Raw genomic sequence first — 9,786 nt, 5'->3', positions numbered from 1 at the left:
GTGTAACTAGGACCCAACCTGGAGACAGCCTGCCTGGTGTGGGGCTGAATTTGCAGTGGGGTAGGCCCTACACTTCTGAGAAAAAGCTCGACAGTCTACCCATTTCTACTTGTCTCTCAGTGGTCCTGCTTTGCCCTGTTTTCTCAAACAGCTTTTCATACCGGTCTTAATGATCCTATCCTCAATTTTACCTTTAAAAGAAATGAGACAGATGAACATAGGCGAAAGGAAGGAAAAATAAGATCAAAACAGAGAGGGAGACAAACTATGAGACTCTTAAATACAGAAAACAAACTGAGGGTTGATGGGGGGGTGGAGTGTGGGGGATGGGATGGGCTAAATGGGTGATGGGCATGAAGGAGGGCACTTGTTGGGATGAGCACTGGGTGTTATATGTAAGTGATGAATCACTAAATTCTACTCCTGAAACCAATACTACACTATATGGTAACTAACTTGGATTTAAATAAAATCAATCAAACAAAAAAATACAGGTTATTGAAAAGGCATCATGTGGTGATTGTTCAGAAGGATCACCCTTGTTCCCCTTCCCCTCTTCCACCTCAGTTGGCACTGATTTTCCACTGCTATTTATTCTTAGCAGACAGAGTGCCCTGAGGGAGAAGTGACAGTGTCACACAGGCCATTCTGATGTTAGGGAGTACCGTGGGACTGTGGAGGAGGCCCACAGCAGCTGGGTGGGCTCAGGGAAGGACTTTTCCAGGCATTTAAGCTAAACCTCTCAATTTTGCTAATTTCGGACCAGTTCTTCCTGTGAGGTCAGCGTGGGGGAAATGCTCTTGAATACTCTTCACCTCTAGCTTTCCGGGATCAAGATCTCTACTGCCTGATGATATCGTGTGTGGTTATTTTTTTTTTTTTTTCACTGAGACAACTAACTTTCCCTGATTAAGACTGGGACTTTTTCTCTTTGGTCATTTCAGACCCTTTCAGTGGAGTTTTTGTATCTTGTCTTTTGCCTCTGATGTTTCCTTTATTTAATCAGGCTTTATTTCAGGTCTCACTTACTTTTCCCTCACCCTAATCTTTAGATGTCAGAAAGCATCTATCATAGGCAATTGGGTTCTCATTCTTTAATGTAGTCTTAACAATGAGAAACAAAACTAGGGAGGAGAAAGCCAATTGGAGGGAGAAAATATACCTCCTAAGATGAGTTCTTTTAGTTGGAGTAACCCAGGATCATAATGCTATAATATTCCAAGGTTTGGAGATGGCCAACTATAATATTAGTCAACACCACACATTTAATACATATAATGTCATGCAAATTGCCTATCTTGCTGCATTTAGCCCTCAAACAAACCCTGTGCAGGAAACTTTCCATTCCAGAGGACAAAATCAAGGCTTAGAAAACTTAAGGGCCTTGTCAAAGAGTCACATAGCTAACAAAATGTGGTTCTGGGGTTAGGATCCAGACATCTTAACCCCTATGCTGTGTCAGGGAAAATATCCCATGGAGTGAGTCAGCCAAATGACCTTAGCCTCGTTACATAACCTCCCTATGCTTTAGTTTCCCCTCTGTAAAATAGGAAGAATAAAATGACTCTGGGAGTCATCTTAAGCACCTCTATGATGCTTAAACGAGGAGCTGTCCAAAACAGTTCTCTTGATTTGCAAACTATTTCCCTGATCTGTTCCTCTGCAGTCTTCCTCTTAACTCAGTCAATGGCACCACTACATAGTGACTCAGTCAAGTTGCCCAGAAGTCACTTTTGATTCCTTCACTTACCATATATATCTAATCCAGTAAGTCGTATTGCCCAATCTCCAAAATACATCACAAATTCTGATCATTTAGCAAAAGCTCTACTGCAGCAACCCTAGTACTCATCTTGCCAGGATTACTGTGTCCTACTGCTTATATAAGTTGTTAGTATTAATTCATCTCCTATACAAGTAGAAAAAGAAAATCAATAAAACTTTCACTCTTTTTTTTCCTAAGCATTAACTAAAATACCAATGAAAAATATTTTTTAATAACCTTGTAATAACAGAATCCCACATTTTACACATTATGAAGGAGCTTTAATGTAATGTGAAGGTTAGAGGTGGGGGCAGCTAGGAATCATCAAAGGTAGTTTTTTGTATGTTAGGGGAATTTTGTTCCCCTTGTCTGGGCCAGGAATAGAAGATGAGATCTTAGTAACTAGAAAGAGAGACTGAGAGTGTCAATGAAGAGGGGCTATTGTACATAAGGAGCCTTAGAATTTATCCATCGATGGGCATGGAATTGGCCCTGCCCTTGCCACCTGGAAACTGAAATAAAGAGGGTAAGGGTCCTTCATCTCAGGTAGATAAATATATTGGGTTCTTGGGTGCTATCAGTAGACATTACTAGTAGCTATGGAGGGGACCTCACCTACATCTAGTGGGTACAGGGATCTAGAGAGATCAGTCTGGAGTGTCAAGGTGATTAGACCATGTAAAGGGCCTAAAGATCCAAGGGGAACAGTGGTTCAAAGAAATAACTTCCCACAAAAATGATAAGCACCAATCTAGACTGATTTGTGGAGCATATGAGCTCTCCCTGGGATGCTCAGAAACACTTGGGACCATATTGCGGGGTGTGATAAGGTCAGTCTTCCACGTGGGTTAGGATCTATCTAGCCCAACTATCCAATGGAAATATCACAGTGTAATCTAAAAATTTTTAGTAGCCACACAAAAAAAGCAAATAGTGAAGTTAATTGTAATAATGCTGCATTTAGATGCAAAATATCATTTCAATATACAGCACTAGTCTAGTAGTATGCCGGTAAAGCAGCTCTCTCAAAAAAAGTCCCAATTTGTAGTGTTTACCAATTTCCATGATGTAAATACTCCAACTATGGTCAATTTCAAGCTACAATAATGTTACTGATAATGACAACTAACAATTATGGAATGCTACCATGTGTCACTTTCTCTTTTAGCAATGTACTTTGTTCTTTTTTGTTAAGCAAATAGCATTTCTATAAGGAAAAAAAGCAACGCCATTTCAAGTTGTCTCTTAAATCTGATATAGCTTGTATATTTCAATCATTTGTAAATCTCTTCATACTGCAGTGTTTTCTCCTTTTTTAAGGACTGATACAGGATTCTAATTATAAGGCTATTATCTATCTATCTACCTACCTACCTACCTACTACTTACTGATTATAGATAACTAAGTGAAGGCTGGGATGTTAAATTACTTGTCCAATAGGAAGTAGTAAAGCTTTTATTTGCATATAGGTCTTTTGATTTCTTCACAGAATGTCAAGAATAAAAGCAAAGTGGGATTCAAAGAAGGGCGGGGAATAATGGAGCTAAAAGGGTAGAAAGATAGAACAATAGAAGCTCCAAAGAACTAGAGTAAAACTATGGCCCTCCATCCAATTGAATGCAGTCCCTATATTGAGCACAACCATGGACTGGTGTTGGGGGGAGCAGGGGCATATGACAATGGCTAGGACTTCTACTCTCTTCCCTGGGGGGTGATAGGTACATCCAGGCAGAACTCTGACACAGGGTAGACTGTAATTAGTGGTAAAAGAGGAGCCTAATCCAGCTTCCCCAAACTGAGCCTAGCACAGAAGGAAGGTGCTGTGGGGGAATACCACATTGGGGCAGAGCAATTTTGGAAAGTGGAGCCTGAGGAATTCCTAGCAGGGCATCCATTGGGACTTCTGGGTAAGTGATGAAACAGGAAGTTGACATCCGGGATCTGAGTTTAACCAAGACAAGTTGAGAAGTTTGAGCTAAGACAGGAAGGAAAGGGATAGGAACTGCAGAAAGCACGAAGGAACACAGCCGAAAGTAGGCAGGAGAGGCCTAGAGGACTTCCCTAAAGCAATTTGCATAACATTGCAGGGTTTTGTGTGTGTGTGTGTGTGTGTGTGTGTGTGTGTGTGTGTGTGATTCTTGCAGAAAAGACATACCCCTAGGACTTACTAGTACAGCTGAGGGAGGTGGAAATGAGTGAACAAACCATATACAGTGAGGGTAGGGAGATAAGGGGAAACTACCTTCAAAAAGAGACAGACTGCTTATTGGACCTACAGAAAAGCTTTAAGAGGTGGTTAATGAACATATGTCTGAGTGGAAGAAGTGCTTCAATGCCCTTACAGGTTAAACAAAAAAATATACAACAACATCTGCTGAAGGCCTACTATGCCTAGATACATTATGTGGTGTATTCTTTTTTTTTTTTTAAGTTTATTTATTTATTTGAGAGAGAGAGGGAGAGAGAGCAAGAGAGAGTGGCAGAGGGGAAGACAGAGAGGGAGGGAGAGAATCCCAAGCAGGCCCCATGCTGTCAGTGCCGAGCTTGATGTGGGGCTCGATCCCATAAAACACAAGATCATGACCTGAGCCGAAATCAAGGGTCAGATGCTCAACCAACTGAGCCACCCAGGAGCCCTTGCCATCCATGTGTTCTACAGATTCTTTTAGTCTAGTTCTGAACTACAAGTACATTCAGAAATGAGTTCCCTATAAGTACATGGAAGATGACAGGATAAAACTCTTCAGTGGAGGCATCTGAAGGTCGAAACAAGAGAGGGTTGAAGAAACAATGCTCTTTTGGTACAGTTTTTATAATTTCCAGCTGTCCAGTCTGTTTGGGCTGCCATAATAAAATACCATGGACTGGGTGTTTAAACAACAGAAATTTATTTTTCACAGTTTGGAGGCTGAAAGGCCATGATCAAGGGATCAACATGGATTCTGTGAGAGGTCTCTTCCTGTCTTCTGGCTGACTTCTCACTGTATCCCTTACCTGGCCGGTAGAAAGAGAGAGCACGATATCTAGTGCCTCTTATAAGGGCATTTACCCTATCAGACAAGGGTCTGCCTTTATGATCTAATTACCCTTCATCTTCAAATACTGTCACTTGGGGATTAGGGCTTCAACGGTGAATTTTGGAGGGACACAAGTTTTCAGTCTACAACACCAGTTATTAAAGGTTTGGCACAGTTAAACAAACAGACAAACCCAGATAATGGTTTAAATCCCAACACTGTTGTGGTTACGTTACTCTGAGATTCTGGTTCCTCATCTTAAAGATGTGGTTTGTAGTAACCACGCACAGTGTTCCCAGAAGAATTGAATGAAGGGAGGCTTTTTTCCTGGCACACAGGAGGCATACAAGAAACATGAGAATGTATCCCATTCACCAGTAATTTGGGGGAACAATCAGATCCAGTTATAAGAAGTTACTTTGTTACTGAATTAGTGACTGTGAGCATTTGGCAATGTTAACATCTGCTTAGATGTACTGATTGCTTACTAAGTGCGCGGGCCAGCCACAGAGCTTGTTCATTTTCATTTAAAAAATTAACAGCATCACATAGAGTTTAAGAACACCATGTGACCTTGGCAAAGTTAATTCAGGTCACCAAGCCTCAGTTTCTCTCAACTGTAAAATGAGTAGAAAAATAGTACCCTTCTCACAGTTGCTGGGCAGTGGAGAGGCGTTTCAGACAGAACAAAAGGCAAAGGCAATATTCAGAGAATGAGTAATGTATTGCTTCATTCATGATCAATTATGGAAATGGATCTGTACCAGGTTTGTCAACCTCACTAACTGACATTTTAAACCATTAACCCTTTGTTGTAGTGGGGGCTGGTCTGTGCCTCGTGTCAGTATCCTTGTGCTCTCCTCTCTAGATACCAGTAACACCCCAAATCCCAACAGCCAAAATTGTCTCCAGACATTGCCAAATGACTACCGCTGGGGAGTCAAACCACCTCCTGTTGAGAATCACTGATGTACATGAATTCCAATTTAGCTCAATTAAATGTATTTTGGAAACAGGAGGGAATTTCTCATGTACTCTGTTTAGATTTGCTTTTGGCACGATTATTATTTAAAGAGAATTATCTTTTGGGTGTGAATAAAGGTTCTGTATATGATGGTGGTTTCAGAGTACATACTGTCAAAACTCATCTAATTTTTAACTTTAAGTTTTTTTTTTTTTTTGGTCTGTAGTCACATTTCAATACAGTTTATTTTTAAAAAAGAAAATTGCCTATTTTGGTTATGTATTGAAAGATCTACTTACAAATTTTTATATATTCTTGGTGCTGCACACATATTTTGCAAACACAATTTCAAAAGTAATGTCATGTCTAGATATTTTCTTTTCCTAACAGTGTAATACTTCAGCCACAGAGAGAAACATTTCTGTGGCTATTTAGTGCCACTAAGTTTTAGAATCTGTCATCACGCTCTAAAATAACTGCCAATGTTCAACTCAAGATAAAGAAAAGTAGCAAATATGAAGAATGAAAGGGAAAATCAGCATCGGAAGAAAAGGGGTTGACAAGTGGAGGGGGCTAATGAGTCTGAAACCCAAACGAAATATCACTAGAAGAGTTTATATTTGCATTTGAAATAATGGTGTACATCCGGTTTCAATGAAAAGTACACATTTCAGGTTTGCTAATCTTTCACATGTAAGACTCAAGTCCAGCTATCAGGAAACTTCTGTATTTAATAGTGCCATTTTCAGTTTTGTTTAGACTCTCATTCTTTTCTGGTCTTGAAAATAGCACGCTTCAGATCTATTGCAAACAAATTCAATTTAATTTGGTACATTCTTTGAAGAAAGACTATTTATTTTGGCCCTTGAGAGTGAGCGCAGCCTAAGACTCTTAGCCTTATCATCACACAACATCTTTCATGGAAGAGACTGACACAGATTTAAATCATTGTAAGACAAGACAGACCACGATAAATGCTCTCAAAACAGGGCGTGGAAACAACTGCATTCTTCTGGGAGGCTCAGGGAAGTCTCATCATAGAAATGTAACAGCAAAAGAGATCTTAAGTGGTCATTTGGGGAAAATCACAAATATGGCTCTTACCAAAAGTTTAGAAATACAGATTCACAAGGCATTACTCCAATGTCTCAAATCAGAATTTCTAGAGTAAGGGGATCAGGAATCTGAATCTTTTAAAAGCTATCCTAGTGATTCTGATGATCAACTAGGCATCACTCGATGCTAGTGTTCCCTGAACAGGATTCCCTCAGGGTTTTTGTTTAGCCTTTTTGGAGCACAGCAAGCTTACTGCCATGAAGGCAGCCAGCCCTTCATGGAAAGTATGTATGTAGAGTGAAGGTTTCGATTGTCAGAGATGGAGAGTAAGGATATTTGAGGCACAGCAACTATCAGAAATCAGGAAACAGGGGAAGGTAAGTTTGGAGAGGAAACCTGGGGTTCCATTATGGGGTGATTTGAATGTCAAGCGATGAATTTCAGTCACATCCTCTTTGAGATGGAGGCCATTGATAGGATTTTGGTCATCACTAGGTTTAAACAGTCTGCCAAAGCAGAATGGATTGGAGATTGAAGAGAATGGAAGTAGGGAGAACAGCTTTAAGTTTCATTCAGGAGTTCAGAGGTAAGAAAGGCAAAGTGGAAGAAAGTATGAGCTGTGTTACAGGGACAGCCCTACAAAGCTTGACCAATTAGGGTTGAGGAAGAGTCAAAGCTGATTCTGGGGTTTTGAGATTCTGAAGGGCTGAAACATTAACCAGATTGAGGACATTAGGATCAAGGGCAGGTTGAGAAGGCAGATGCCAAATCAGGCTTTTGACATTTGAAATGCATTTGTTTCTATCACCATCTATCTTACTCTGTCACCTGTCCCAGGACAGAGCTTAGTTATGATTTCCTTTATATTCTCAGAGGTTGGCACAGAATAGGGCCTCAAAATGTTTGGTGAATTAATAGTCACTAAATATCTTCTCTCTTTCCCCTCTCAGCTTCAGTATAGGACCTTATTATTTCTCACTTAAATAATGCAAGCCCAGGGTTCCACCCCAGCTCATAGTTTGTGTGAATTAGAACAAAGTGCCCTCTCTGACTTTATGAATTAAAAAGGGGGGACTTTATGAATTAAAAAGGGGGGCTTTTATCTGCAGCCCTTTGTTCAGGGCTTGGGAAGCCGCACACACCTTTGTGGGAAGATAAAGGTTGCCCTTCCTGTAGGGAGAAGCCTCTCGCTCAAGGATGGATATGGACAGCTCAGGGCAGAGGTGGGTTTAGACTGCACTCTTCTCCTCAGCAGGCACAAGGAGCCCTGGAAAAGTCGCCCAGATGGTCCCCTTGATCCCACCCGGTCATTTCTGTTTCACCCAAAGAGATATTTTTCTAAAATGTAATCATATCACAGTCTGCTTCAAACCTTTCCTTGTTACCCCAGGGTCTTCAGGATAAAGTTCAAAGTTCTTAACTTAGAACAAAAGGCCATTTGTGAGAGCCTCTCAGCATCCTTCCCAGTCCCCCTCTCCAGTTGCATTTCCCAAACGGGCGAGGCACAAGTGGCTTCACTGGCTGCATTTCCCTCACCCTCTGCCTGGCTAGTGCTGCTCTTCCCTTCTTAGCTGTGATCATCCTGCCTTCCCGTCTAGGACCTCCTTGAGGACTGAGAACCTATTTTGCTCATGTTATTTCCCCTGCACGAGCGCGCGGGCTCCTGGCTCATACTTGCTAAATGGCCACATGACTTAGAAACCAATGAAAGACCAGGTTTTGCCCCCACGCCCTCCCAACAAACAAGCAAACCAAAACAGAACAACACAAAACAGATCCCCCACAACCAAAAAATTAAAAAAAAAAAAAAAAGGTTTTGCTGCTTTCTAAACATGAGGTATCCTGTCAGCTATCAAAGCCTTTTCTCTTCCATTCTTTTCCATAGTCTTGAAATGGTTATTCATTCAGAGGTCAAAGACTTATGGGAAGATAACTGCTTGGAGTGAAGTCCAAGGCTGGCTTGCTCCGGTGTGTCTGTGTGTGTGAGTCTCTGTGAGGAGCTTTACAAAATGGCCCCTAGATTCAGGTAACATAATTGACATCATTGACCATGTCAGCTGAGAAGATGGAGGACTCTGCTCAGCTGCCTGAGACAGAACGCCATCAGTGAGACCTCGTTCCAAATGCCAGACCAGCCCAACTTTCTTATGTGGTCTGTCAAAGGGTCTCCTTGCATGGAACTTCCAGGCCAAGTTAGACTTACTTTTCCGGTTGTATTCCTCTGCTTCCCACAGAGAATGTGAAGAAGCTGTCAGAATGTGGTCAATGAAAGAAGAAATGATTCAATGTACGCCATCACTTAGACTTCAACAAAAAAATCACAAGGAGGCAAAATATGGCAGTGGAAGACTGCCACAGGGAGGTGAGAGGGGTGCCACAGTTGTGCTGGCCCCAACACTGCAATGGCCAACCCTGCACTCTCTTGGGACAACAAAAAACATGGAAAATTATGGGGTGCCTGGGTGGCTCAGTCAGTTAAGCATCCAACTTCGACTCAGGTAATGATCTAGCAGTTCATGGATTTGAGACCCACGTTGGGCTCTGCACTGACAGCTCAGAGCCCGGAGCCTGCTTCGGATTCTGTGTCTCCCTCTCTCTCTGCCCCTGCCCTGCTCTCTCTCTCTCTCAAAAATAAATAAACATTAAAAATAAAAAAAGGAAACTGATTCTGTCGCACAGTCCTCATTCATGAAAACCAGCAATGGTAGTTTTTCTTCACAGAAACCACGATAACAGGGAGAAGAGATGTGGCTTAGGGCGCAAGTACATATTCTAAATGTTCATTTTTTCCGTGATTTTTGACAGTCATTTAAAAACATTTTCTGTGATTTCAGCATTAATAGTTTTTGTACAATCTTGGTCAGTTAGTCTTTATAGTTTCAGACAGTATTTTAGGCTTTTCTCCTTTGATTCTGTTAGTTAGGCTTTGACAGTAAATGAGTAAATAGGTAGAGTCTAATGTCTACTTATGACTATCAACTAT

Source organism: Panthera leo, chromosome F3 (genome assembly GCF_018350215.1).
Source record: "Panthera leo isolate Ple1 chromosome F3, P.leo_Ple1_pat1.1, whole genome shotgun sequence".
Taxonomy (NCBI): domain Eukaryota; kingdom Metazoa; phylum Chordata; class Mammalia; order Carnivora; family Felidae; genus Panthera; species Panthera leo.
The sequence above is the reverse complement of the archived record's forward strand: the minus strand, read 5'-3'. Positions refer to the sequence as shown.